Raw genomic sequence first — 19,806 nt, forward strand, 5'->3', positions numbered from 1 at the left:
CCACTGACATCACTAGGTGTAAACAACATCTCTCCTTTGCTGTGTATGTGACTATGGAGCTGTTTGGTGATGTCGTCTATTATGGCCTTCATAGAAGCAACAGGAGATTGTTGCATCCATCTAGAACCCTCAGAACTACAGTGCTATGATGTCACTCACTTCCACAGGCCTTGCAGAGTGTAAACAACAACAACCCAGCTTTGTTGTGTATGTAACCATAGGGATTGTGATGTCACCTAGAACCTTCACAGCAGCGACAGCTTTATGAGGAGCATCAGCACTGCTCTGCCTGAGCAGAACCATCACCGCCATAGGTTGTCAAATAACCCGGATTTAACCCACACAGGTAAGTCCAATGGGGTGCAGGCATGTCCTCTATGCTTACAGCTTCCCGTGGGTGTTGGTTTGATACCGTTTGGGGACAGCCAAGGAGGCATCTGCAGGCAACAAAGGTAGGTGTGTGCTTGTGTGTGTGTTTCCTATGCAGATCCTAAGCCCAGTGTCACATGCAAGTAGGAGGAGTAAGAAGGGTTCCTGGCAAATCCGGGTTATGGATTGCATTTAAAAAGGCCCCGTGGGAGTGCAATGGGCCCCTGTCTTGCTGCTTAGCAATAATGGTATGGGTTTAGGTTCTGCTGTGTGTACTGGTGGTTGACTGCCCCCCAGCCCAGAGTGTGCATGGAAAATTGTCTGGCAGCCTCCCTGACAGCAAGCAGTGATAGTGCCCATGAAGGGGACCTTGTTGGGCCCGCCCCTTTCACGGTTATCGCTTCTCGGCCTTTTGGCTAAGATCAAGTGTAGTATCTGTTCTTATCAGTTTAATATCTGATACGTCCCCTATCTGGGGACCATATATTAAATGGATTTTTGAGAACGGGGGCCGATTTCGAAGCTTGCTTCCGTCGCCCTATGCATTGACCCGATATGGCAGTATCTTCGGGTACAGTGCACCACCCCCTTACAGGGTTAAAAAGAAAGATTCCTACTTTCATTGCTACCTGCTTGCTGGCTAGCCAGCCCTGTGGGCCTTGCTGCTGCTGCTGCTGCTGCTGCTGCTGCTGCAGCCAAAAAACAAAAGGTGGTGCTGCTGCTGCTTCTGCTGCTTCTGCTTGTGTCTGGCCGCTGTTGGAGCGTCCAGGCACAGGACTTCTGCTGCTGCTGACTAAACGGCCTCCTTAATTGGATCATTTGAGTAGCCAGCACACCTGTGCAGGTAGGGCATGACATGATAGGCAGCTGCCTTGATAGCGGGTGGGTGCTGAATGTTCCTAATTGACAAAATAAGATTAATGCTTATGAAGAAATATAAAATCTCATCCCTTCCCCAATATCGCGCCACACCCCTACCCCTTAATTCCCTGGTTGAACTTGATGGACATATGTCTTTTTTCGACCGTACTAACTATGTAACTATGTAACATAACATGGGGGGGTCTCCTGGCTGTTCACACAGGTGTGTCATTGCTGTACATTGACCATGCATTGCTTCTGTGGTATTGCAAAGGCAAAGACAAATGCTTCCAGCCATCCATTGCACTAATGGATTGGTCATCAGCTGGCTGTCTATGTCCCGCATCAATATAGACCAAAGTACAGAGGGTTAGGCTATGCTATAGTGCACCTACCTGATGCATCAGAAGGTGCGAGGCCCTTGCTAAATTCTGTGCACAGACTTTGAGATCAATGCTTTAGACTGTATCTAAACCTGCTCCAACATGGACTGACATTCTGGCCTACTTTCAGCCGATGCGACTTGTCTGTCGCTGAACAGTCGCTTTTTATGTATTCAGCACCTATGTATAATGTTGTAAAAATGCTCTAGAAGCTAAAGTCGCAGAAATGTCACACATATTTGGCCTGCAACTTTCTGTGCGACAAATTCAGACAGGAAAAATCAGTATAAATCCTTAGAAAATTATCCCCCAGTGTCTCCATCTGCTGGCGGTATTGAATAAGCATTGCTGCACTGATGGGGTATGCATTAGACGAAAAAAAAGAAGAAAAAGAAGAATAATACGCCCAGAAAAGAGGCGAAAAGGAGAAAAACGTAAAAAAAACGTGAAAAAAAAGTAAGAGGAAGAGAAGGGAAAAAAAGGTGGAAATGGGTTTAAAAGTGATTTCGGCGGAGAAATATATATATATATATATATATATATATATATATATATATATATATATATATACGCGCACACACACACATATATATAAACGTATTCTCCGTTGAGATATTGCAGCCGCTGCTGTGTCCAGGCCCAGGAGCCTTAGCACTGTGCTGTGATGTCACTCAATACCACTGACATCACTAGGTGTAAACAACATCTCTCCTTTGCTGTGTATGTGACTATGGAGCTGTTTGGTGATGTCGTCTATTATGGCCTTCATAGAAGCAACAGGAGATTGTTGCATCCATCTAGAACCCTCAGAACTACAGTGCTATGATGTCACTCACTTCCACAGGCCTTGCAGAGTGTAAACAACAACAACCCAGCTTTGTTGTGTATGTAACCATAGGGATTGTGATGTCACCTAGAACCTTCACAGCAGCGACAGCTTTATGAGGAGCATCAGCACTGCTCTGCCTGAGCAGAACCATCACCGCCATAGGTTGTCAAATAACCCGGATTTAACCCACACAGGTAAGTCCAATGGGGTGCAGGCATGTCCTCTATGCTTACAGCTTCCCGTGGGTGTTGGTTTGATACCGTTTGGGGACAGCCAAGGAGGCATCTGCAGGCAACAAAGGTAGGTGTGTGCTTGTGTGTGTGTTTCCTATGCAGATCCTAAGCCCAGTGTCACATGCAAGTAGGAGGAGTAAGAAGGGTTCCTGGCAAATCCGGGTTATGGATTGCATTTAAAAAGGCCCCGTGGGAGTGCAATGGGCCCCTGTCTTGCTGCTTAGCAATAATGGTATGGGTTTAGGTTCTGCTGTGTGTACTGGTGGTTGACTGCCCCCCAGCCCAGAGTGTGCATGGAAAATTGTCTGGCAGCCTCCCTGACAGCAAGCAGTGATAGTGCCCATGAAGGGGACCTTGTTGGGCCCGCCCCTTTCACGGTTATCGCTTCTCGGCCTTTTGGCTAAGATCAAGTGTAGTATCTGTTCTTATCAGTTTAATATCTGATACGTCCCCTATCTGGGGACCATATATTAAATGGATTTTTGAGAACGGGGGCCGATTTCGAAGCTTGCTTCCGTCGCCCTATGCATTGACCCGATATGGCAGTATCTTCGGGTACAGTGCACCACCCCCTTACAGGGTTAAAAAGAAAGATTCCTACTTTCATTGCTACCTGCTTGCTGGCTAGCCAGCTAGCCAGCCCTGTGGGCCTTGCTGCTGCTGCTGCTGCTGCTGCTGCAGCCAAAAAACAAAAGGTGGTGCTGCTGCTGCTTCTGCTGCTTCTGCTTGTGTCTGGCCGCTGTTGGAGCGTCCAGGCACAGGACTTCTGCTGCTGCTGACTAAATGGCCTCCTTAATTGGATCATTTGAGTAGCCAGCACACCTGTGCAGGTAGGGCATGACATGATAGGCAGCTGCCTTGATAGCGGGTGGGTGCTGAATGTTCCTAATTGACAAAATAAGATTAATGCTTATGAAGAAATATAAAATCTCATCCCTTCCCCAATATCGCGCCACACCCCTACCCCTTAATTCCCTGGTTGAACTTGATGGACATATGTCTTTTTTCGACCGTACTAACTATGTAACTATGTAACATAACATGGGGGGGTCTCCTGGCTGTTCACACAGGTGTGTCATTGCTGTACATTGACCATGCATTGCTTCTGTGGTATTGCAAAGGCAAAGACAAATGCTTCCAGCCATCCATTGCACTAATGGATTGGTCATCAGCTGGCTGTCTATGTCCCGCATCAATATAGACCAAAGTACAGAGGGTTAGGCTATGCTATAGTGCACCTACCTGATGCATCAGAAGGTGCGAGGCCCTTGCTAAATTCTGTGCACAGACTTTGAGATCTATGCTTTAGACTGTATCTAAACCTGCTCCAACATGGACTGACATTCTGGCCTACTTTCAGCCGATGCGACTTGTCTGTCGCTGAACAGTCGCTTTTTATGTATTCAGCACCTATGTATAATGTTGTAAAAATGCTCTAGAAGCTAAAGTCGCAGAAATGTCACACATATTTGGCCTGCAACTTTCTGTGCGACAAATTCAGACAGGAAAAATCAGTATAAATCCTTAGAAAATTATCCCCCAGTGTCTCCATCTGCTGGCGGTATTGAATAAGCATTGCTGCACTGATGGGGTATGCATTAGACGAAAAAAAAGAAGAAAAAGAAGAATAATACGCCCAGAAAAGAGGCGAAAAGGAGAAAAACGTAAAAAAACGTGAAAAAAAAGTAAGAGGAAGAGAAGGGAAAAAAAGGTGGAAATGGGTTTAAAAGTGATTTCGGCGGAGAAATATATATATATATATATATATATATATATATATATATATATATATATATATACGCGCACACACACACATATATATAAACGTATTCTCCGTTGAGATATTGCAGCCGCTGCTGTGTCCAGGCCCAGGAGCCTTAGCACTGTGCTGTGATGTCACTCAATACCACTGACATCACTAGGTGTAAACAACATCTCTCCTTTGCTGTGTATGTGACTATGGAGCTGTTTGGTGATGTCGTCTATTATGGCCTTCATAGAAGCAACAGGAGATTGTTGCATCCATCTAGAACCCTCAGAACTACAGTGCTATGATGTCACTCACTTCCACAGGCCTTGCAGAGTGTAAACAACAACAACCCAGCTTTGTTGTGTATGTAACCATAGGGATTGTGATGTCACCTAGAACCTTCACAGCAGCGACAGCTTTATGAGGAGCATCAGCACTGCTCTGCCTGAGCAGAACCATCACCGCCATAGGTTGTCAAATAACCCGGATTTAACCCACACAGGTAAGTCCAATGGGGTGCAGGCATGTCCTCTATGCTTACAGCTTCCCGTGGGTGTTGGTTTGATACCGTTTGGGGACAGCCAAGGAGGCATCTGCAGGCAACAAAGGTAGGTGTGTGCTTGTGTGTGTGTTTCCTATGCAGATCCTAAGCCCAGTGTCACATGCAAGTAGGAGGAGTAAGAAGGGTTCCTGGCAAATCCGGGTTATGGATTGCATTTAAAAAGGCCCCGTGGGAGTGCAATGGGCCCCTGTCTTGCTGCTTAGCAATAATGGTATGGGTTTAGGTTCTGCTGTGTGTACTGGTGGTTGACTGCCCCCCAGCCCAGAGTGTGCATGGAAAATTGTCTGGCAGCCTCCCTGACAGCAAGCAGTGATAGTGCCCATGAAGGGGACCTTGTTGGGCCCGCCCCTTTCACGGTTATCGCTTCTCGGCCTTTTGGCTAAGATCAAGTGTAGTATCTGTTCTTATCAGTTTAATATCTGATACGTCCCCTATCTGGGGACCATATATTAAATGGATTTTTGAGAACGGGGGCCGATTTCGAAGCTTGCTTCCGTCGCCCTATGCATTGACCCGATATGGCAGTATCTTCGGGTACAGTGCACCACCCCCTTACAGGGTTAAAAAGAAAGATTCCTACTTTCATTGCTACCTGCTTGCTGGCTAGCCAGCCCTGTGGGCCTTGCTGCTGCTGCTGCTGCTGCTGCAGCCAAAAAACAAAAGGTGGTGCTGCTGCTGCTTCTGCTGCTTCTGCTTGTGTCTGGCCGCTGTTGGAGCGTCCAGGCACAGGACTTCTGCTGCTGCTGACTAAATGGCCTCCTTAATTGGATCATTTGAGTAGCCAGCACACCTGTGCAGGTAGGGCATGACATGATAGGCAGCTGCCTTGATAGCGGGTGGGTGCTGAATGTTCCTAATTGACAAAATAAGATTAATGCTTATGAAGAAATATAAAATCTCATCCCTTCCCCAATATCGCGCCACACCCCTACCCCTTAATTCCCTGGTTGAACTTGATGGACATATGTCTTTTTTCGACCGTACTAACTATGTAACTATGTAACATAACATGGGGGGGTCTCCTGGCTGTTCACACAGGTGTGTCATTGCTGTACATTGACCATGCATTGCTTCTGTGGTATTGCAAAGGCAAAGACAAATGCTTCCAGCCATCCATTGCACTAATGGATTGGTCATCAGCTGGCTGTCTATGTCCCGCATCAATATAGACCAAAGTACAGAGGGTTAGGCTATGCTATAGTGCACCTACCTGATGCATCAGAAGGTGCGAGGCCCTTGCTAAATTCTGTGCACAGACTTTGAGATCTATGCTTTAGACTGTATCTAAACCTGCTCCAACATGGACTGACATTCTGGCCTACTTTCAGCCGATGCGACTTGTCTGTCGCTGAACAGTCGCTTTTTATGTATTCAGCACCTATGTATAATGTTGTAAAAATGCTCTAGAAGCTAAAGTCGCAGAAATGTCACACATATTTGGCCTGCAACTTTCTGTGCGACAAATTCAGACAGGAAAAATCAGTATAAATCCTTAGAAAATTATCCCCCAGTGTCTCCATCTGCTGGCGGTATTGAATAAGCATTGCTGCACTGATGGGGTATGCATTAGACGAAAAAAAAGAAGAAAAAGAAGAATAATACGCCCAGAAAAGAGGCGAAAAGGAGAAAAACGTAAAAAAACGTGAAAAAAAAGTAAGAGGAAGAGAAGGGAAAAAAAGGTGGAAATGGGTTTAAAAGTGATTTCGGCGGAGAAATATATATATATATATATATATATATATATATATATATATATATATGCGCACACACACACATAGATATAAACGTATTCTCCGTTGAGATATTGCAGCCGCTGCTGTGTCCAGGCCCAGGAGCCTTAGCACTGTGCTGTGATGTCACTCAATACCACTGACATCACTAGGTGTAAACAACATCTCTCCTTTGCTGTGTATGTGACTATGGAGCTGTTTGGTGATGTCGTCTATTATGGCCTTCATAGAAGCAACAGGAGATTGTTGCATCCATCTAGAACCCTCAGAACTACAGTGCTATGATGTCACTCACTTCCACAGGCCTTGCAGAGTGTAAACAACAACAACCCAGCTTTGTTGTGTATGTAACCATAGGGATTGTGATGTCACCTAGAACCTTCACAGCAGCGACAGCTTTATGAGGAGCATCAGCACTGCTCTGCCTGAGCAGAACCATCACCGCCATAGGTTGTCAAATAACCCGGATTTAACCCACACAGGTAAGTCCAATGGGGTGCAGGCATGTCCTCTATGCTTACAGCTTCCCGTGGGTGTTGGTTTGATACCGTTTGGGGACAGCCAAGGAGGCATCTGCAGGCAACAAAGGTAGGTGTGTGCTTGTGTGTGTGTTTCCTATGCAGATCCTAAGCCCAGTGTCACATGCAAGTAGGAGGAGTAAGAAGGGTTCCTGGCAAATCCGGGTTATGGATTGCATTTAAAAAGGCCCCGTGGGAGTGCAATGGGCCCCTGTCTTGCTGCTTAGCAATAATGGTATGGGTTTAGGTTCTGCTGTGTGTACTGGTGGTTGACTGCCCCCCAGCCCAGAGTGTGCATGGAAAATTGTCTGGCAGCCTCCCTGACAGCAAGCAGTGATAGTGCCCATGAAGGGGACCTTGTTGGGCCCGCCCCTTTCACGGTTATCGCTTCTCGGCCTTTTGGCTAAGATCAAGTGTAGTATCTGTTCTTATCAGTTTAATATCTGATACGTCCCCTATCTGGGGACCATATATTAAATGGATTTTTGAGAACGGGGGCCGATTTCGAAGCTTGCTTCCGTCGCCCTATGCATTGACCCGATATGGCAGTATCTTCGGGTACAGTGCACCACCCCCTTACAGGGTTAAAAAGAAAGATTCCTACTTTCATTGCTACCTGCTTGCTGGCTAGCCAGCTAGCCAGCCCTGTGGGCCTTGCTGCTGCTGCTGCTGCTGCTGCAGCCAAAAAACAAAAGGTGCTGCTTCTGCTGCTTCTGCTTGTGTCTGGCCGCTGTTGGAGCGTCCAGGCACAGGACTTCTGCTGCTGCTGACTAAATGGCCTCCTTAATTGGATCATTTGAGTAGCCAGCACACCTGTGCAGGTAGGGCATGACATGATAGGCAGCTGCCTTGATAGCGGGTGGGTGCTGAATGTTCCTAATTGACAAAATAAGATTAATGCTTATGAAGAAATATAAAATCTCATCCCTTCCCCAATATCGCGCCACACCCCTACCCCTTAATTCCCTGGTTGAACTTGATGGACATATGTCTTTTTTCGACCGTACTAACTATGTAACTATGTAACATAACATGGGGGGGGTCTCCTGGCTGTTCACACAGGTGTGTCATTGCTGTACATTGACCATGCATTGCTTCTGTGGTATTGCAAAGGCAAAGACAAATGCTTCCAGCCATCCATTGCACTAATGGATTGGTCATCAGCTGGCTGTCTATGTCCCGCATCAATATAGACCAAAGTACAGAGGGTTAGGCTATGCTATAGTGCACCTACCTGATGCATCAGAAGGTGCGAGGCCCTTGCTAAATTCTGTGCACAGACTTTGAGATCTATGCTTTAGACTGTATCTAAACCTGCTCCAACATGGACTGACATTCTGGCCTACTTTCAGCCGATGCGACTTGTCTGTCGCTGAACAGTCGCTTTTTATGTATTCAGCACCTATGTATAATGTTGTAAAAATGCTCTAGAAGCTAAAGTCGCAGAAATGTCACACATATTTGGCCTGCAACTTTCTGTGCGACAAATTCAGACAGGAAAAATCAGTATAAATCCTTAGAAAATTATCCCCCAGTGTCTCCATCTGCTGGCGGTATTGAATAAGCATTGCTGCACTGATGGGGTATGCATTAGACGAAAAAAAAGAAGAAAAAGAAGAATAATACGCCCAGAAAAGAGGCGAAAAGGAGAAAAACGTAAAAAAACGTGAAAAAAAAGTAAGAGGAAGAGAAGGGAAAAAAAGGTGGAAATGGGTTTAAAAGTGATTTCGGCGGAGAATATATATATATATATATATATATATATATATATATATATATATATACGCGCACACACACACATATATATAAACGTATTCTCCGTTGAGATATTGCAGCCGCTGCTGTGTCCAGGCCCAGGAGCCTTAGCACTGTGCTGTGATGTCACTCAATACCACTGACATCACTAGGTGTAAACAACATCTCTCCTTTGCTGTGTATGTGACTATGGAGCTGTTTGGTGATGTCGTCTATTATGGCCTTCATAGAAGCAACAGGAGATTGTTGCATCCATCTAGAACCCTCAGAACTACAGTGCTATGATGTCACTCACTTCCACAGGCCTTGCAGAGTGTAAACAACAACAACCCAGCTTTGTTGTGTATGTAACCATAGGGATTGTGATGTCACCTAGAACCTTCACAGCAGCGACAGCTTTATGAGGAGCATCAGCACTGCTCTGCCTGAGCAGAACCATCACCGCCATAGGTTGTCAAATAACCCGGATTTAACCCACACAGGTAAGTCCAATGGGGTGCAGGCATGTCCTCTATGCTTACAGCTTCCCGTGGGTGTTGGTTTGATACCGTTTGGGGACAGCCAAGGAGGCATCTGCAGGCAACAAAGGTAGGTGTGTGCTTGTGTGTGTGTTTCCTATGCAGATCCTAAGCCCAGTGTCACATGCAAGTAGGAGGAGTAAGAAGGGTTCCTGGCAAATCCGGGTTATGGATTGCATTTAAAAAGGCCCCGTGGGAGTGCAATGGGCCCCTGTCTTGCTGCTTAGCAATAATGGTATGGGTTTAGGTTCTGCTGTGTGTACTGGTGGTTGACTGCCCCCCAGCCCAGAGTGTGCATGGAAAATTGTCTGGCAGCCTCCCTGACAGCAAGCAGTGATAGTGCCCATGAAGGGGACCTTGTTGGGCCCGCCCCTTTCACGGTTATCGCTTCTCGGCCTTTTGGCTAAGATCAAGTGTAGTATCTGTTCTTATCAGTTTAATATCTGATACGTCCCCTATCTGGGGACCATATATTAAATGGATTTTTGAGAACGGGGGCCGATTTCGAAGCTTGCTTCCGTCGCCCTATGCATTGACCCGATATGGCAGTATCTTCGGGTACAGTGCACCACCCCCTTACAGGGTTAAAAAGAAAGATTCCTACTTTCATTGCTACCTGCTTGCTGGCTAGCCAGCTAGCCAGCCCTGTGGGCCTTGCTGCTGCTGCTGCTGCTGCTGCTGCTGCTGCTGCTGCAGCCAAAAAACAAAAGGTGGTGCTGCTGCTGCTTCTGCTGCTTCTGCTTGTGTCTGGCCGCTGTTGGAGCGTCCAGGCACAGGACTTCTGCTGCTGCTGACTAAATGGCCTCCTTAATTGGATCATTTGAGTAGCCAGCACACCTGTGCAGGTAGGGCATGACATGATAGGCAGCTGCCTTGATAGCGGGTGGGTGCTGAATGTTCCTAATTGACAAAATAAGATTAATGCTTATGAAGAAATATAAAATCTCATCCCTTCCCCAATATCGCGCCACACCCCTACCCCTTAATTCCCTGGTTGAACTTGATGGACATATGTCTTTTTTCGACCGTACTAACTATGTAACTATGTAACATAACATGGGGGGGTCTCCTGGCTGTTCACACAGGTGTGTCATTGCTGTACATTGACCATGCATTGCTTCTGTGGTATTGCAAAGGCAAAGACAAATGCTTCCAGCCATCCATTGCACTAATGGATTGGTCATCAGCTGGCTGTCTATGTCCCGCATCAATATAGACCAAAGTACAGAGGGTTAGGCTATGCTATAGTGCACCTACCTGATGCATCAGAAGGTGCGAGGCCCTTGCTAAATTCTGTGCACAGACTTTGAGATCTATGCTTTAGACTGTATCTAAACCTGCTCCAACATGGACTGACATTCTGGCCTACTTTCAGCCGATGCGACTTGTCTGTCGCTGAACAGTCGCTTTTTATGTATTCAGCACCTATGTATAATGTTGTAAAAATGCTCTAGAAGCTAAAGTCGCAGAAATGTCACACATATTTGGCCTGCAACTTTCTGTGCGACAAATTCAGACAGGAAAAATCAGTATAAATCCTTAGAAAATTATCCCCCAGTGTCTCCATCTGCTGGCGGTATTGAATAAGCATTGCTGCACTGATGGGGTATGCATTAGACGAAAAAAAAGAAGAAAAAGAAGAATAACACGCCCAGAAAAGAGGCGAAAAGGAGAAAAACGTAAAAAAACGTGAAAAAAAAGTAAGAGGAAGAGAAGGGAAAAAAAGGTGGAAATGGGTTTAAAAGTGATTTCGGCGGAGAAATATATATATATATATATATATATATATATATATATATATATATATACGCGCACACACACACATATATATAAACGTATTCTCCGTTGAGATATTGCAGCCGCTGCTGTGTCCAGGCCCAGGAGCCTTAGCACTGTGCTGTGATGTCACTCAATACCACTGACATCACTAGGTGTAAACAACATCTCTCCTTTGCTGTGTATGTGACTATGGAGCTGTTTGGTGATGTCGTCTATTATGGCCTTCATAGAAGCAACAGGAGATTGTTGCATCCATCTAGAACCCTCAGAACTACAGTGCTATGATGTCACTCACTTCCACAGGCCTTGCAGAGTGTAAACAACAACAACCCAGCTTTGTTGTGTATGTAACCATAGGGATTGTGATGTCACCTAGAACCTTCACAGCAGCGACAGCTTTATGAGGAGCATCAGCACTGCTCTGCCTGAGCAGAACCATCACCGCCATAGGTTGTCAAATAACCCGGATTTAACCCACACAGGTAAGTCCAATGGGGTGCAGGCATGTCCTCTATGCTTACAGCTTCCCGTGGGTGTTGGTTTGATACCGTTTGGGGACAGCCAAGGAGGCATCTGCAGGCAACAAAGGTAGGTGTGTGCTTGTGTGTGTGTTTCCTATGCAGATCCTAAGCCCAGTGTCACATGCAAGTAGGAGGAGTAAGAAGGGTTCCTGGCAAATCCGGGTTATGGATTGCATTTAAAAAGGCCCCGTGGGAGTGCAATGGGCCCCTGTCTTGCTGCTTAGCAATAATGGTATGGGTTTAGGTTCTGCTGTGTGTACTGGTGGTTGACTGCCCCCCAGCCCAGAGTGTGCATGGAAAATTGTCTGGCAGCCTCCCTGACAGCAAGCAGTGATAGTGCCCATGAAGGGGACCTTGTTGGGCCCGCCCCTTTCACGGTTATCGCTTCTCGGCCTTTTGGCTAAGATCAAGTGTAGTATCTGTTCTTATCAGTTTAATATCTGATACGTCCCCTATCTGGGGACCATATATTAAATGGATTTTTGAGAACGGGGGCCGATTTCGAAGCTTGCTTCCGTCGCCCTATGCATTGACCCGATATGGCAGTATCTTCGGGTACAGTGCACCACCCCCTTACAGGGTTAAAAAGAAAGATTCCTACTTTCATTGCTACCTGCTTGCTGGCTAGCCAGCTAGCCAGCCCTGTGGGCCTTGCTGCTGCTGCTGCTGCTGCTGCTGCTGCAGCCAAAAAACAAAAGGTGGTGCTGCTGCTGCTTCTGCTGCTTCTGCTTGTGTCTGGCCGCTGTTGGAGCGTCCAGGCACAGGACTTCTGCTGCTGCTGACTAAATGGCCTCCTTAATTGGATCATTTGAGTAGCCAGCACACCTGTGCAGGTAGGGCATGACATGATAGGCAGCTGCCTTGATAGCGGGTGGGTGCTGAATGTTCCTAATTGACAAAATAAGATTAATGCTTATGAAGAAATATAAAATCTCATCCCTTCCCCAATATCGCGCCACACCCCTACCCCTTAATTCCCTGGTTGAACTTGATGGACATATGTCTTTTTTCGACCGTACTAACTATGTAACTATGTAACATAACATGGGGGGGTCTCCTGGCTGTTCACACAGGTGTGTCATTGCTGTACATTGACCATGCATTGCTTCTGTGGTATTGCAAAGGCAAAGACAAATGCTTCCAGCCATCCATTGCACTAATGGATTGGTCATCAGCTGGCTGTCTATGTCCCGCATCAATATAGACCAAAGTACAGAGGGTTAGGCTATGCTATAGTGCACCTACCTGATGCATCAGAAGGTGCGAGGCCCTTGCTAAATTCTGTGCACAGACTTTGAGATCTATGCTTTAGACTGTATCTAAACCTGCTCCAACATGGACTGACATTCTGGCCTACTTTCAGCCGATGCGACTTGTCTGTCGCTGAACAGTCGCTTTTTATGTATTCAGCACCTATGTATAATGTTGTAAAAATGCTCTAGAAGCTAAAGTCGCAGAAATGTCACACATATTTGGCCTGCAACTTTCTGTGCGACAAATTCAGACAGGAAAAATCAGTATAAATCCTTAGAAAATTATCCCCCAGTGTCTCCATCTGCTGGCGGTATTGAATAAGCATTGCTGCACTGATGGGGTATGCATTAGACGAAAAAAAAGAAGAAAAAGAAGAATAATACGCCCAGAAAAGAGGCGAAAAGGAGAAAAACGTAAAAAAACGTGAAAAAAAAGTAAGAGGAAGAGAAGGGAAAAAAAGGTGGAAATGGGTTTAAAAGTGATTTCGGCGGAGAAATATATATATATATATATATATATATATATATATATATATACGCGCACACACACACATATATATAAACGTATTCTCCGTTGAGATATTGCAGCCGCTGCTGTGTCCAGGCCCAGGAGCCTTAGCACTGTGCTGTGATGTCACTCAATACCACTGACATCACTAGGTGTAAACAACATCTCTCCTTTGCTGTGTATGTGACTATGGAGCTGTTTGGTGATGTCGTCTATTATGGCCTTCATAGAAGCAACAGGAGATTGTTGCATCCATCTAGAACCCTCAGAACTACAGTGCTATGATGTCACTCACTTCCACAGGCCTTGCAGAGTGTAAACAACAACAACCCAGCTTTGTTGTGTATGTAACCATAGGGATTGTGATGTCACCTAGAACCTTCACAGCAGCGACAGCTTTATGAGGAGCATCAGCACTGCTCTGCCTGAGCAGAACCATCACCGCCATAGGTTGTCAAATAACCCGGATTTAACCCACACAGGTAAGTCCAATGGGGTGCAGGCATGTCCTCTATGCTTACAGCTTCCCGTGGGTGTTGGTTTGATACCGTTTGGGGACAGCCAAGGAGGCATCTGCAGGCAACAAAGGTAGGTGTGTGCTTGTGTGTGTGTTTCCTATGCAGATCCTAAGCCCAGTGTCACATGCAAGTAGGAGGAGTAAGAAGGGTTCCTGGCAAATCCGGGTTATGGATTGCATTTAAAAAGGCCCCGTGGGAGTGCAATGGGCCCCTGTCTTGCTGCTTAGCAATAATGGTATGGGTTTAGGTTCTGCTGTGTGTACTGGTGGTTGACTGCCCCCCAGCCCAGAGTGTGCATGGAAAATTGTCTGGCAGCCTCCCTGACAGCAAGCAGTGATAGTGCCCATGAAGGGGACCTTGTTGGGCCCGCCCCTTTCACGGTTATCGCTTCTCGGCCTTTTGGCTTCGATCCCGTGCGGTTTACCGGGCGGGTTAGGAGTTGAAGGGGGTGGTGATCGGGGCCCTCTTTGCGGGGGGCCCTGGGTTATTTCGGAGTTGCGATAGTGGGTTTCATCGCCTGCAAAAATGAGTGGAGGAGAGAGGATTCGCGGAATGGAAGACACGGTCAGGATTTTCGTCCCAACGGAACATCGGGGAACGGTTGGCCTGGACCAGATTGTGCTGGAGATTCTACGCAGGCTCCAGTACCTAAAGGTAACAGATGTATTTGCAATGCAAGATTTCCCTAGACAGGGTATTTATGATGTTACATTTGTTAATTCCGAGATTTGTCAGAGGGTCTACAAGGACCTGGAAGGAATGAAGAGAAAGAATGAGCCGGATATTATGAGGAAAGTTAAAGTAGAGCCTTTGTTTCTGAGTACAGAGAAAGTGGTCATCGTACATATGTACAATCCCAAAGTTACAGACTCAATGGTAACAAATTTTCTTTATCGTTATTGTGAAGAAGTGAAGTTTTTTGGAAAACTAAAGAACAGACATGGTTTTTTTAACTGTAAAAGGAAATATGTTGTGAAGTTCAAGAAGGATGAGTCTATGGAGGAGGGAATTAAGAGTATTCCTCAAGTTTTTTCCATTGGAGGAGAGCGTGGTTTTTGTTTTTATGAGGGGCAGCTTCAGTTTTGCCGCAAATGTCAAGCATATGGCCACGTGCAGGACGCATGTCCTGTGAAGGGTGTTGTTTGTAGGAACTGTGGCAAGACTGGGCATGAAACAAGTTTTTGCGTTGAGGAAAAGACTTGTGATATTTGTGGGAGTAATTCCCATTTGGCAAGAGGATGTCACTTATGGTACAAGAGAAGGAGTTATGCTGATGCGGCTGGAAGTAAAGGTGGACAGAGCAATGAACAGGGAATGGGAAGGAGGTCTTTTTCAGAAGCCACAGGTGTGGATGGAGGTGTGGATGGAGGTGAAAAATCTAATGTGGAGGGGGAATGTGAAGTCGGGAGGAGCGCAGGTGGTACGATTGTTAAAAATGTTGTTGCTCAGGTGGATGTGATTAAAGAGGCTTTTGTGGAGACAAGTGTGGTGGTTGAACAGGAGTATAAGAAAGTGGTCTCCACAAGTGAAATAACATGTGCAAAGGGGGTGGAGGTCAAGAAGATTGAAACTGTGTATGGAGATGTTTTTCCTTGTGGAAGCATGAGTGGTGATGTGGAATGTCCAGACCCTGTTGTGGGGGAGGAGGAGGGAATGGAATTCCAAGAAAATGTGCAGTCACCTGAGAAGTCCCTTACACCTGCTCAGAGATTTGTCAGCAGTGATGAGGAGGATGAGGTGGGGGTGGAAAGTAAAAGAAGTAAAAAAGGAAGTTGGACTGGGGATCAAGAGGACCCAGTGGTTGGAAGAGGAGTTGAAATGGACAGGGACTCTGATCCAGGGTCGCCTGATTGTTATGAAAATGTTTTAAGGAAAGTTGAGAGTCACAGCAGTAATTTTTAACTATGATGGATATTAAAGTTTTGATTTTATTCATTTTAGTTATTATGACTCTTATCTTAACAACCCTTAATGTCAGGAGTATTGGATCAGAAGTAAGAAGAGCTGCTATTTTTGAGGTGTTGGAGAATGTGAGAGCTGATATAATATGTTTACAGGAGTGTGCAATTAAATCTGCACCTTATGCTGATGAGTGGAGGATGGGACAATCTTTTTGGTCAACTAGTACGGATAACAAGAATGAAGGAGTTGGTTTTTTAATCAAAAATAACAATATCAAAGTTTTAAATTGCCAGATTTTAATACCAGGCCGTTGCATGGTTTTAAACTTTGAGTTTTTAGACCAGAGGATTAGAGTTTTTAACGTATATGCCCCAGCAGAGAAGAAAGAGCGGTTGGTTTTTTTAGAGTCCTTGAAGTTTTTTATCCCTGGTCGGGAAAGTACTATAGTGGCTGGTGATTTTAACTGTATCCGTACTGTTAATGACCGTGAGAGTGCTGCTGAAGTCCGAACTGACATTACCTCTAATGCTTTAAATCAATTAGTACAAGACTTACACTATATAGATGCTGGACTGATGATTGACACTGATGATAGATATACATATGTATCGGATAGTGGTCACTGTAAATCCCGAATAGATTATATTTTTGTGTCTGAAGGGATGAAGGTGGCCCGGTGTAATCAGATGATGTCGATTTTCTCAGATCATAAAATTTTATCTGCTGAAATAAGCATCTCAGAGTCCATTGCCTTTGGTAGGGGACTCTGGAAGTTGAATGTGAGTTTACTTGAAGAAGAGGAGGTAATGGCAGGTTTTAAAAATATATTTTTATCCTGTGCTGCTAAACAAGACTGTTTTAAAAATATTTTAGACTGGTGGGATTGGGCTAAAGTGAACTTTGCTGGTTATTTTAAGTCTGTTTGCATTAAGAGAGCACAGGAGAAGAGGCGGAGAGATGAGACTTTAGTTTCACAGTTGGAGACTCTCTTTAAGTTTAAGAACGCTGGTCTAGAGGTGGATGCTGAAATTTGTGAAATTAAGGAAGAGATGAAGACAAGGTTGAAGGAAAGAGGAAGGAATATTGTTTACAGGGCTAAGGTGCAACATTTGGAGGAGAATGAACAATGTAGTCGATATTTTTTTAAAAAGTGTTTTAAGCCAAAGGGGGTCTTTAAGTCAGTTTTAACCTCAAGTGGTGAGGTGGTTGGTAGGGAGATGGAGGAGGAGGTTTGTAAATTTTATGAAACACTTTTTAGTAATGAAAGTAAAGCTGCTATTAATGAAATGGAAGACTACTGTAACATTTTAGAGGATCAAATTCCAGATGAGGAGAAAGTTTTTTTGGTGGAAGATGTTAGTGAAAATGAAATTAGAATGGCGCTGAATGGAATGGCAAAAGGTAAAACCCCTGGTAGTGACGGCCTTCCAGCTGAGTTTTATGTTGTATTTTGGCCTCTTTTAAAAGATGTTTTTACTCGGGTTGTGCAATATGTTTTTAAGTTTGGGATTTTAGCTGATTCAATGAAGAAGGGAATTATCACACTAATACATAAGAAAGGTGACGAACGTGATATAAAAAATTGGAGACCAATTTCATTGTTAAACAGTGACTATAAAATTATTGCTAAAATTGTTGCAAACAGGCTTAGGAATATTATTGGCCATATGGTAGATAATTACCAAGTATGTGCTGTACCCGGGAGAAGAATTACTGATAATTTATTGATTTTAAGGGATGTTATTTATTATTGTAATTTTAATAAGGTGCCTCTTTTTGTCGAGTCAGTGGATTTCGAGAAGGCCTATGATAAAGTCGCACACAAATTTATGTTTATGGCCCTAAAACATATGGGGATCCCAATGAAGTTATTACATGTTATTAAAGGGTTATATAATGGTGTTACTGGACAAGTTTTAATGAATGGCCATGTTGGTCCTGCTTTTAAGATTTTATCAGGGGTTCGGCAGGGTTGCCCACTCTCCCCAATCCTTTTCATCTGTGTAATAGAGGCCTTGTTAAAGAATGTTCAGAAAGACAAATGTGTTAAAGGAGTTTTTATACCTGGCAGTGGTGGGAGTGATCTTAAGGTTTTAAGCTACATGGATGATGTTGTGTTTACATGTACTTCAAAAGCAGATTTGAATAGAGTGAATTTGCATATTCAAATTTTTTGCTGTGTGGCCGGAATGTGTGTAAACTGGGGCAAATGTCATTTGGTGAATTTTGGGAAATGCGAAGATGTGTTGGTGGATGGAGTAGAGATAAAGGAGAATGTGGAAGTTTTAGGGGTCATTTTTGAAAAGAATCTTAAAGGGACAGAGACTTACAACAAGCTGGACAGTAAAATTGAAAAGAAATTGAATTTTTGGAAATTGAGGAGTTTATCCCTTAAAGGGAAAGTACTTGTTATTAAGACTGTGATTTTACCTTTACTTTTATATACTGCGATGGTTTTTCCACCTGGTAAGCTTTGGATGAGGAAGACAACAAGAAGACTTTTTGTTTTCTTTTGGGGATCCAAAATGGAAAAAATGAAAAGAGAGAAGGTAATGAGTACTGTAAAGAATGGTGGATATGACTTTCCAAATATTGATTTGTTTTTAAAGTTACACTATTTTCTTTTAATTTTCAAGACGATCCAGTGCAATAGTAAAACAGCTGATATGTGTAAATATTTAGCAGGATGGTTGTTTTCTAAGTGGGGCTGGTGTGAGAGGGATCTGAGGAAACCAATGGCGCTGATTATACCTACCTTTTATGTGGTTCTTCGGTCTTTCAATGATCAGTTTAATTTGAGCTCCTTGGGGAAACCTGAAAAGAAGAAAATAGAATATGAGTTGAGAAAGAGTGAAAAATTTAATGAAGTACCATTCTGTAATATTGCACAGTCAGTTAAGATTTGGAGCCTTTTTAATTCCTTTGGTTTATCAAATAGACAAAAAGATGTGGTATGGATGTCTTACCATGGTTGCCTCCCAACTCGAGTGTTTTTAAGAGGAAGAGGAATAAGAGTGAGTGAACAGTGTCCAAGAGAGGGTTGTGGAGGTAAAGAAGATATTGTACATTTGTGGTGGGACTGTTTTTATGCCAAGGAAGTTTTTAGGCTTTTAACAAGATTTTTTATTGCACTTATGGGTTTTAATGATTTTACTTTTGAGAAAATTTTTATCGGTCAGGACTTTAACATGAAGAATGATGCACGTGTTACTTGGATAATTTTTTCTGTTTTTAAAGAAGTTTTATGGGACTCCAGGAATTTGCTTGTTTTTAAAAATGTTTCCATTTCTCCAAGTGAATGTAGGAGGTTGTTGCTCGGAAGACTTTTTATTGCATATTTATTAGATAAGAAGAGAATGGGAGAAGACAATGCTGAAAAGATCTGGAAATATACCCAATGGTGGAAACTGTAAGTCTGACCAGTTTATGTTTGGTTTTTTAAAAGTTTTTGTTTTCCTTCAGCTTTTACCTTTTGGTTTTAAGTTCTTGACCCTCGGTTCCCTTTTTTTTGTCTTTCCGCATGATGTTTTTTCAGACATTGTTTTAAGTGACGAGTCCTGGTAGGAGACCTGATGATCGTTCAAACAATAGTCTGTAACTGAGGAAAAAAAAAAAAAAAAAAAAAAAAAAAAAAAAAAAATCTGTTCTTATCAGTTTAATATCTGATACGTCCCCTATCTGGGGACCATATATTAAATGGATTTTTGAGAACGGGGGCCGATTTCGAAGCTTGCTTCCGTCGCCCTATGCATTGACCCGATATGGCAGTATCTTCGGGTACAGTGCACCACCCCCTTACAGGGTTAAAAAGAAAGAT

General features: G+C 44.1%; 6 non-coding genes and 1 pseudogene across 6 annotated transcripts; all 7 read left to right on the forward strand.

The window, feature by feature from the left end:
* The first annotated feature begins 765 nt into the window (after positions 1 to 765).
* Positions 766 to 956, forward strand: LOC130335101 (U2 spliceosomal RNA). Its single transcript, XR_008876797.1, has one exon. It is a non-coding gene; the product is annotated as a U2 spliceosomal RNA (small nuclear RNA).
* A 2,099-nt stretch (positions 957 to 3,055) lies between these two features.
* On the forward strand, positions 3,056 to 3,246 carry LOC130335103 (U2 spliceosomal RNA). The gene has a single exon (XR_008876798.1). It is a non-coding gene; the product is annotated as a U2 spliceosomal RNA (small nuclear RNA).
* A 2,100-nt stretch (positions 3,247 to 5,346) lies between these two features.
* Positions 5,347 to 5,537, forward strand: LOC130335104 (U2 spliceosomal RNA). The gene has a single exon (XR_008876799.1). It is a non-coding gene; the product is annotated as a U2 spliceosomal RNA (small nuclear RNA).
* Positions 5,538 to 7,618: 2,081 nt separating this feature from the next.
* Positions 7,619 to 7,809, forward strand: LOC130335105 (U2 spliceosomal RNA). The gene has a single exon (XR_008876800.1). It is a non-coding gene; the product is annotated as a U2 spliceosomal RNA (small nuclear RNA).
* Positions 7,810 to 9,891: 2,082 nt separating this feature from the next.
* On the forward strand, positions 9,892 to 10,082 carry LOC130335106 (U2 spliceosomal RNA). The gene has a single exon (XR_008876801.1). It is a non-coding gene; the product is annotated as a U2 spliceosomal RNA (small nuclear RNA).
* Positions 10,083 to 12,188: 2,106 nt separating this feature from the next.
* LOC130335108 (U2 spliceosomal RNA) lies at positions 12,189 to 12,379 on the forward strand. The gene has a single exon (XR_008876803.1). It is a non-coding gene; the product is annotated as a U2 spliceosomal RNA (small nuclear RNA).
* A 7,197-nt stretch (positions 12,380 to 19,576) lies between these two features.
* Positions 19,577 to 19,782, forward strand: LOC130335070 (U2 spliceosomal RNA; annotated as a pseudogene).
* Positions 19,783 to 19,806: the final 24 nt, after the last annotated feature.

The sequence above is a fragment of the Hyla sarda genome, unplaced genomic scaffold, assembly GCF_029499605.1.
Source record: "Hyla sarda isolate aHylSar1 unplaced genomic scaffold, aHylSar1.hap1 scaffold_447, whole genome shotgun sequence".
NCBI classification, from domain to species: Eukaryota; Metazoa; Chordata; class Amphibia; order Anura; family Hylidae; genus Hyla; species Hyla sarda.